The following is a 9,688-nucleotide window of genomic DNA, read 5'->3' on the forward strand; positions in this document are numbered from 1 at the left end:
TTCAGGCCTAGAAGGCAAACGGTTAATAATACCCAGGGTCAAAGTAGCAGCGCTGAAGAAAACTGAGATAATCAAAATTTTTGGCCAAACAGTGGGCATTTAAACAGAGAAACCAGCCTGTAAGGGTCGACAGAGCTGTTTCCTTACAAACACCCCTATATAGTTTAGAATGTTGTGATACAAATGCGAATAATAATAATCTACCAATTCTGCGTTGTTTTAAAATTGAGTGTTTTCAAAATTTACCATGTTTACTAGATACAGGCGCATCTAAATCATTAATTCGAGAGGAAGTCTTTAATAGATGTCCTCCTAGTGTCAAAAATCGAGTAAGCAGATGCCAAAATACCCTAACATCAGTGACAGGGCACAAGCTGACAATTTTGAGACAATGTCCACTAAAGTTTAGTGCAGGGGATAAAGAACTAACATTAACAGTAATAATATGCCAGCAGCTGCCATTTCCTGGAATTCTAGGAGTAGATGCCGTATGAAGATACTGAATTGTATTTGAATCCATATCAAACACAATCACGATGAACAAGGCACATGAAAATACTAAGTAAATTTGCGTAACAGCAGAAAAAAAAACTAAATACTAGAATTACAGCCTAAGAATAAGCGAAAAAATCACAATAGAAGGGGGAACGACATCTCACGTTCTAGCTACATTAAATGAAACAGAAGGAAAGGTTAAAACGATGGATGCCGTGATAGGGGGGTACACCATAAAAGAATACCCAATGATTTCCGTGGAAAATCAAATTATAAAAATTGAAAATGGTATAACATACTTAAAACCATCAAATCTAAGTAATAATAAAATAAAACTGAACCAGGTAGAACTTGGATCAGTAGAAAAGATTTCAGATTCAGAAATAAAATCTCTAAACAGTCCAGAATTAAGCGTAAACTTCACTTCTAGCCACGAACATTTATCCTCATTAAAACCGCAACCACAAGAAGAGTATGGAATGACGAAAACGGATTTTTTGCAACAATTTGATTTAAAGCATTTACCGGAAAACGTAAAAACTAGGGTGGAAAATATTCTTTGGGATTTTAAATGGACTTTTGCAAGACACAAATCAGATTAAGGATTAACTCACTTAATCACGCACAAGATATCAACAGAGGGCCCTCCAATCAAAAAGTCACCGTATAAAACACCTTATTATTTAAAGCCATGGCTAGAAAGCCAAATAAAAGAAATGAAAGATCAGGGTATAACTAAAGAAAGCATTAGTAATTGGTGTTTTCCGTTAGTGATAGTCAGAAAAAAATATAGTACTTAGAGATTATGTATAGACTTTAGAGCACTAAACGCCATAACGGTTAAAGACGTAATGAAGTTACCAAGAATTGATCGATTTTAGATGCGTTAGGGGGTTCAAAATATTAAACTAGTTTCCATTTAATAGCAGTATGTTTGCAAATTGCTTCAGATGCAGAAACCATGCATAAAGCTACCTTAATCTTAGACAATGGAAGAACGTTCACATTTCAACGTATGCCATTTGGCTTATCATTTAGTCCAAATTGTTTCAGTAGGCTAATGAATTTGGTGTTAAAAGATATCGAACCAGGAAGGAAAAAATATACCTTGACTTATTTAGATGATGTAATTCTGTTTAATGAAAACTTAGAAGACCACTTGATCGGACTTAGAAAAATACTGGAAAAGTTTGAAAAAGCAGGCTTAAAATTAAAACCAGAAAAGTGAAAAATAGTAGTACCAAAATTACCATTTCTTGGACACCTGTTAAATCAAGGTACTATCACATCAAATCAATAAAAATTTACTGACATAGAAAATTTGCAACCTCCTAAAGATCAAAAAGACTGCGGATCATTTTGTGGGCTATCAATGAATTTTAGAAGATATATTAAAAATTATGACACAATAGCAAATCCTTTGACGAACGTTTTAAAAATTTCAGGTACATTCGAATTCTCAAAGGACGCAAAATAAGTGCTTACTGAACTAAAAAGACAATTATTACAAATATTAGCACTGAAGTTACACGATGCTCCTCAAAACTTGTGATTACAAACAGATGTTTTAAAGTACGGTATAATAGTCACCTTCTCGAACAAATATTCCGAGGCTATATAATCAATTGTCCAATGTGTTAGTACGTTACTGTTGAACGCAGGAAAAAAATAATCGACCTTAGGAAGAGAATGATTAGCAGTGAAGGTATTCACAGAATATTTTCGACAATGTATACTTGGAAAAAAATTTATAATAAGAGTAGACCAAAAATCATTAGTTTGGCTACATACGATGCAAAATACTTCAGCCCGGCTGACACGGTGGATACTGCGTCTGCAAGCATATTCATATACTCCAATATATTTAAAGGGCCGTACAAATATTTTACCAGACTATTTATCATGAAATCCAGATAAGAAAGAAAATGTGATAGCAACCATCCAGAACAACCTGGAAGGGGTAGAAATACAGTCAAATGAGAATATTTCAAAGCACCAAAATAAAGATGATTTGTGTTTAGCAATGAAATCCTTTTTTTTAAAAGGAACGGAATTACCAGAGCACTTTGAACATTTTTTAAAGGAACTACATAATTTTGATCTGGACGAAAGTAAAAATCTTCTAGTAAGATACCATAGACCATCCGAAGAATACAGAAGAAATGGCTTAAAAATTATTCCGGTAGCTCCAAGATCTCTGAAAGGAGAAGTTTTACAGATGGCACATGCTATGATTGGCTGTCACATGGGAGAAGCAAAAACTATGGGGAGACTGAAGGGAAATTTTTATTTTCCAAAAATGTACTCAAAAGTAAAAGCTTTTATACAAAGCTGCCAAGAGTGCGCCAAACAAAACTCGCCACCAAAGACACCTAGGGCTGAATTAGGTCAATACCCCACCCCTTCAGGGGTAGGAGAAATAATGTCAATAGACGTTTGGGGATCAGGGGGAAGTTTACTAGTTTCCAGGAAAGGAAACCGGTGTGTACTCATTATAGTCGACCATTTTAATTCATATTTTTACGCTTTTCCAATTAAAGCTGAAAGGACAAAAACCATTGTATACTTTTTGGTCAATCGTATAGTTTTGGAACACGGGATTTTTCCTAGATTTTTACTCAGAAAGAACGGGCCATGTTTTAGAGCCAAATTATTAGACGAAATTACAGAATATCTTGGGGTTAAACGATGGTTTACCTCGTCTTACCTTGCAGCAGCCAGTGGGAAGGTTGAACGTAAGCATAGGGAATTAGCTTACATGCTGGGAATACATGCAAGAGAGGAAAATGAAAATTGGGATGAACATTTACCATTTGTAGTCTTTGCAATAAATACGGCTTTTTCACGTACCTTAAAAGAAACGCCATTTTTTTTGCAACACATAAGAGATCCCAGAATTTTTTCGAATAAAAAAGAAAATGACAGAATATATTACAACTTACACCAATATAAACAAAAAGGGTGATGAGAATTATAAAACCAACGGAGCAACTTAAAGTTAGTCTAGCAGTTGCGAAAACAGAACAAAAATAAAAATATAACAGAACAAGCAAAAATAAAACTACTTTCTGTATAGAAGATTTTGTTTATGTTCAAAAAACAAATCTAGAGGGAAAGAAAAAGTTAAAACGGAAATGGGATGGACCGTAAAGGATTACAAAAATCCTACCAAATAACTTAACATGTTCTCTAAAACATCATCATAAGGAGAAGGAAGAAGTAATACACAATAATAGATTCAAAAACTGATATTTTTCAGAACTATGGATAGCGAAGCCTATATTTTCGGAAGAAGAAATAGAAGACACAATCTCACCAGTATATATCAGAATATATCACAGTATATATCACCAATATAAATATTGACCAGCCAAGTGGGAGACCAATCCCAATTAGAGATATTTACCGATGGAGGCTATCAGATATTAATTTTAATAAGATTAATCCTATCCTTTCCCCCTTTCCCAATAAGTATCTTTCTAAAATTTATCATAGAATTCGTTCTGGAACAAATGGACTAAATTTCCTTGCATTCTCATATAAGCTTTCTAATTCAAGTGGTTCAATTCCCCTGTCCCCTCTTTGCAGGCATTGTAATATGAATAATGAAACAATTGACCATTGCCTATTTGAATGTAATATGATAAATAAAAGTTCAAATAGGGATAAAATCCTTTTAATAGACAGTGATGATAGAAATTCACAAAAATACCAGATATTTCGGTCACATATACAGTGACCGTCATCAGTAGTAAAACTAAAATAAAACAATTTAAAACAAAAGTTTATATACTAAATCAAATAACACTACATATTATTTGAATCTCTAATTCTTTTCAAAGCAAAGGCGGAAGCTATTCTCTTTGACCTTCTTGGATTCGGTTCATTAGCGTTCAATGATATAACATTTGGACAAAGGTCAACTACATTGGGTGAATTGAACTTTACTCTCTCAGATTTTAATAAATTATCATAGATAGAGTCCAGCCCATATTCACCTGTATCACGATTCAAAGCAATATTCTTGAATAAGATTTTCTTTATTTCAAGAATTTCACGAAAATTTTGCTTTAAACCGCGATCCCTAGAAATCAAAGAGACATTCTCGAACAAAATAAAATGGTCTGGAAAATTATAAATATGTTCAGAAAGGGCTGAAGTGAAATCTTCAGACTTAGAAACTAGCTTTAAAGCCGAAGAAATAGAATCTTTGTGTTGTAATAATCTCATTTCAAAACTCTGGTTAGTACGTCCCACATATGAGCTTCCGCAAGTACAAGGGATCTGATAAACCCAACTTTGTTACCCCAATGAAGGTAGATCCTTCCCAGAATTTAGATAACTGCCCAAAGTATTATTACTATTTGAAGCTACCCTTAGACCATTGCTTTGTAAAATTCTTTTAAGTTTTTCACTTAGCCCGGGTACATCTGGCAAGGAACTGAAAACATCCTTCTCCCAAGTTGTCTCCAAGACTTCCTTAGAAATCTCTAGAAACCTTTTTCTTCTTTTTGAAAAAGTCTGGTTAATTAACCATTCTGGTTACATGTTGCTTATTAGTATTTTTCTTAGAAAAGACAACTCCTCCTCAAAAAATTTTGGAGAGCAAATACGGGAGATCTGGTCAGTTAAAGAAATGATCAAACCGATTTTAACTTGGTGAGCGGGACCGGAACTATAAGACAAAAATCTATTGTTATTTGTTGGTTTTCTGTAAATTTTAAAATCCAGACTATTTTGATTTTTCAAAAAAAGAACACCTAGAAAAGAAAGTTTTCACTTCTCGTTAAAGTTAGCGATAAACCTTAAATCCCCTCCCAAAAATTCAATAAACTTCGAATCTTTCTTTTAGTCATCCTACTACTAATTCACTACGAAACTTTGGACATCCAGATACAAGACCAAGAAAACATATTTTAAAAAATAAGTGTCCAACGCAAATGCGACCATATACTCCGCAAAAATATTTGAAGAAATATTTGATCCCGAGGCTTCAATAGATAAGCCAATTATTTGTTAGAATTACTTAATTATGAATTGAAAAATATAATAGAACTTGTTGCACAACCTTACTAAATTAATAATTACAGAAACTTCCAAATCAGTTTTTCCACTAATCAAATCCAAATTTCTTAAGAGCTTCCCTTCTAGAAGAGTTTCGGCTACTTTTACATCAATATGTGTGTACATTGATACAATGTCGAAGCTTGAAAGCAAAGAATTCGAAGACATTTCTACTTTTTTCAGTTTTTCAACCAAATTCGAAGATTTTTTAATAAACGAAATTTGTGTAGATAAAAGTGGTTTACAGATTGACACTAACCACTTGCTCAAAACACTTGTTGGTGACATTGCATTTGACACAATTGGTCGTAATGGTAGGTTAGGCTTATGAATTTTGGGACGTCCATCTAATTTAGGGCACAAGGAACTGCGTGGCAGACATTTGTAATAAAGTTGAGGTGTAATTTTTCCTTCATCCTTTAAGCACTTCAATTCTTTCTTAAATTTATTTGTAAAAGAGTCTGTTGGATTATACGATAGCTTCTTGTATGTTTTTTCATCCTCTAGTAAACTTCTTAATTTTGAATCGTAGTCCTCAGTATTCATCACAACTAAAGTGTTACTCATATCTGCTTTTGTAATGATAATTGAACTATCCTTTTTCAAGTTTTTAAGAATTCTTATGTCTTTGATGGTCGTACTCGGACAATTCGGTTTCAATACAAAATTAGACAGGGTTTTTACGGTAGAAGCTCTTACTAAGCTTACATCTTTTATTATATTTGCGTTTTTATGCAAAGATGTTTCTATTGAAGAGATAATGTCTTCCACGGGGACTTTATCCGGTTTCAAACAAAATTTCGGACCCTTTTCAAGCACTGATTGTTCTTGTATCGTTAAAGTTCTTGATGAAAAATTAAACACACCTGGTCCAAGAATTGACGAAGGTATTACCGCATTATGTGTTGATAATTTCGAAAAATTTTTTAGCAATCTTTCTCTGGAAAGGCGAAATTCATGATTGAAGTGATTTTTTCCTGTTTGTTGAATAAAACAAAAGTCACTTACACTAACCTTTTTTTATATAAGATTTTCCAGGGAAAGTTTATCTTTCACTATTAAAGCTCTTTTTCGACTTTTATCCTTAATAATGTGATTTAAAGCCTTGAAATGTAAGCTTCGTTCAAACTTTTTTTCCTTGAAAGTGCCCAAATGTAAATTGAATTTTAGTTAAGGTGGTACAATTCTCATCTTCTTACATCGTAGAAGAAAATCCTGTTGGTTGATAATATTTGCATGTTTTTTCTGAGTGTTTATATATTTACCCACAATTTTGGTCAAATCATCCCCATAAATATGACGTAGATAATTTCAAAGACCAAACTGCCTTTCCATGACGATAAATAAAATTTCAAATAGGGATAAAATCCTTTTAATAGACAGTGATGATAGAAATTCACAAAAATACCAGATATTTCGGTCACATATACAGTGACCGTCATCAGTAGTAAAACTAAAATAAAACAATTTAAAACAAAAGTTTATATACTAAATCAAATAACACTACATATTGTTTGAATATCTAATTCTTTTCAAAGCAAAGGCGGAAGCTATTCTCTTTGACCTTCTTGGATTCGGTTCATTAGCGTTCAATGATATAACATTTGGACAAAGGTCAACTACATTGGGTGAATTGAACTTTACTCTCTCAGATTTTAATAAATTATCATAGATAGAGTCCAGCCCATATTCACCTGTATCTCGATTCAAAGCAATATTCTTGAATAAGATTTTCTTTATTTCAAGAATTTCACGAAAATTTTGCTTTAAACCCCGATCCCTAGAAATCAAAGAGACATTCTCGAACAAAATAAAATGGTCTGGAAAATTAAAAAATATGTTCTGAAAGGGCTGAAGTGAAATCTTCAGACTTAGAAACTTGCTTTACAGCCGAAGAAATAGAATCTTTGTGTTGTAATAATCTCATTTCCAAACTCTGGTTAGTACGTCCCACATATGAGCTTCCACAAGTACAAGGGATCTGATAAACCCCACTTTGCTGCCCCAATAAAAGTAGATCCTTCCCAGAATTTGGATAACTGCTCAAAATATTATTACTCTTTGAAGCTACCCTTGGACCAATGCTTTGTAAAATTCTTTTAAATTTTTAACTTCGCCCGGGTACCGATGGTAAGGAACTAAAAACATCCTTCTCCTAAGTTGTCTCAAAGACTTCCTTAGAAATCTCTAGAAACCTTTTTCTTCTTTTTGAAAAAGTCTGGTTTATTAACCATTCTGGATACATGTTACTTATTAGTATTTTTCTTAGAAAAGACAACTCCTCCTCAACAAATTTTGGAGATCAAAGACTAAAGATCCGATGAGTTATAGAAATGATCGAACCAATTCTTACTTGGTGTGCATGACTGGAATTATAAGACAAAAATCTATGGTTATTTGTCGGTTTTCTTTAAATTTTAAAATCCAAACTATTTTGATTTTTCAAAATAAGAACATAAAGGAAAGGAAGTTTCCCATTCTCTTCCAATTCAACAGTAAACTTAAAATCTCCTTCCAAACAATTAAGATGTTCCAAAAATCCCTTTAATTCCTCCTCACCATAATCCCATACTAAAATAATGTCATCCATATATCGGCCCAAGAAAATATGTTTCAAAAAATATGAATCTAACACAATTGTTTCAATATTCTCCACAAAAATATTAGATAATAACGGGGATAAAGGGGCCCCCATAGGTAAACCATTTATTTGTTAGAAAGACTTCATTCTAAATTGAAAAAAATAAGAGAACTTATTGCACAACCTTACTAAAATCATAATTATAGAAACTTCCAAATATGTTTTTCCACTAATCAAATCCAAATTTCTTAATAGCTTCCCTTCTAGAAGAGTTTCGGCTACTTCTACATCAATATTTGTGTACATTGATACAATGTCGAAGCTTGAAAGCAAAGAATTCGAAGAAATTTCTACTTTTTTCAGTTTTTCAACCAAAGTCGAAGAATTCTTAATAAACGAAATTTGTGTAGACAAAAGTGGTTTACAGATTGACACTAACCATTTACTCAAAACACTTGTTGGTGACCTTGTACTTGACACAATTGGTCGTAATGGTAGGTTAGGCTTATGAATTTTGGGAAGTCCATATAATTATAGGGCACAAGGAACGCTAAAGAAGGTTCCGAATCCAAGAAGGTCAAAGAGAATAACTTCAGCCTTTGCTTTGAAAAGAATAAGAGATTTAAACAATATGTAGTGTTATTTGATTTAGTATATAAACTTATGTTTTAAATTGTTTTATTTTAGTTTTACTACTGATGACGGTCACTGTATATGTGACCGAAATATCTAGTATTTTTGTGAATTTCTATCACTGTTATCATCATCACTGTCTATTAAAGGGATTTTATCCCTATTTGAACTTTAATTTATCTTCAATGACGAAATATATTTAGTCTCTAATTGATTCCGAAATATAATCCTTTTTTAACACAAATAGCTCTTAACAGGTCAGAGACTGAATAGCAACTGATCAATGAACAGTTGCTATTCATTGATCTATATCATTTGATCTATAAATCAAATAGTTGTTGATCAATTTATACATTTTATCACCAAAAATGAATGTAAAAAACAACCAAAAAATCAAATTGTATTAATATTGTGCAGTGTGATAACAGTCACTAAATTTGAAAGTCAGTGCGTGCTAAGTTTCAAAAAATCATGGGAAGTCAGTATTCAGCTAAAGTTTAAATATATCATCATAAGAAAAAAATTAAACTAAAATAATAGTTTTATTTTGTAAGATCCCACTAGTAGAGAGGGGGGTTCTACTCCCGTACGAACTCCTTATATGGGCATAGCCTCCCTAGGGAGAATGATTGCGTAATGGGGTCAATGACCTCTTTCTCCAGGTGTGTTTTTGGCACGCTCGAGGCAAATGTTATGATCCAGAAATAGTATTTGTTGTTGTTTCCGAGGCAAATGTCAAGGTCAATGTTGTTGTTTTTGGACAAGTGCACGCTCTCAGCGAATGTTACGATCAAGAAATAGTCTTTGTTGTTGTTTACAAGACAAATTTCAAGGTCAATGTTGTTGTTGTTTTTGGTCAAGTGCACGCTCTCAGCGAATGTCATGGTGTCCAGAAATAGTATTTGTTGTTATTGC

The sequence above is a fragment of the Artemia sp. Qi Xiang Cuo genome, chromosome 12 (genome assembly GCF_049724085.1).
Source record: "Artemia sp. Qi Xiang Cuo chromosome 12, ASM4972408v1, whole genome shotgun sequence".
NCBI classification, from domain to species: domain Eukaryota; kingdom Metazoa; phylum Arthropoda; class Branchiopoda; order Anostraca; family Artemiidae; genus Artemia; species Artemia sp. Qi Xiang Cuo.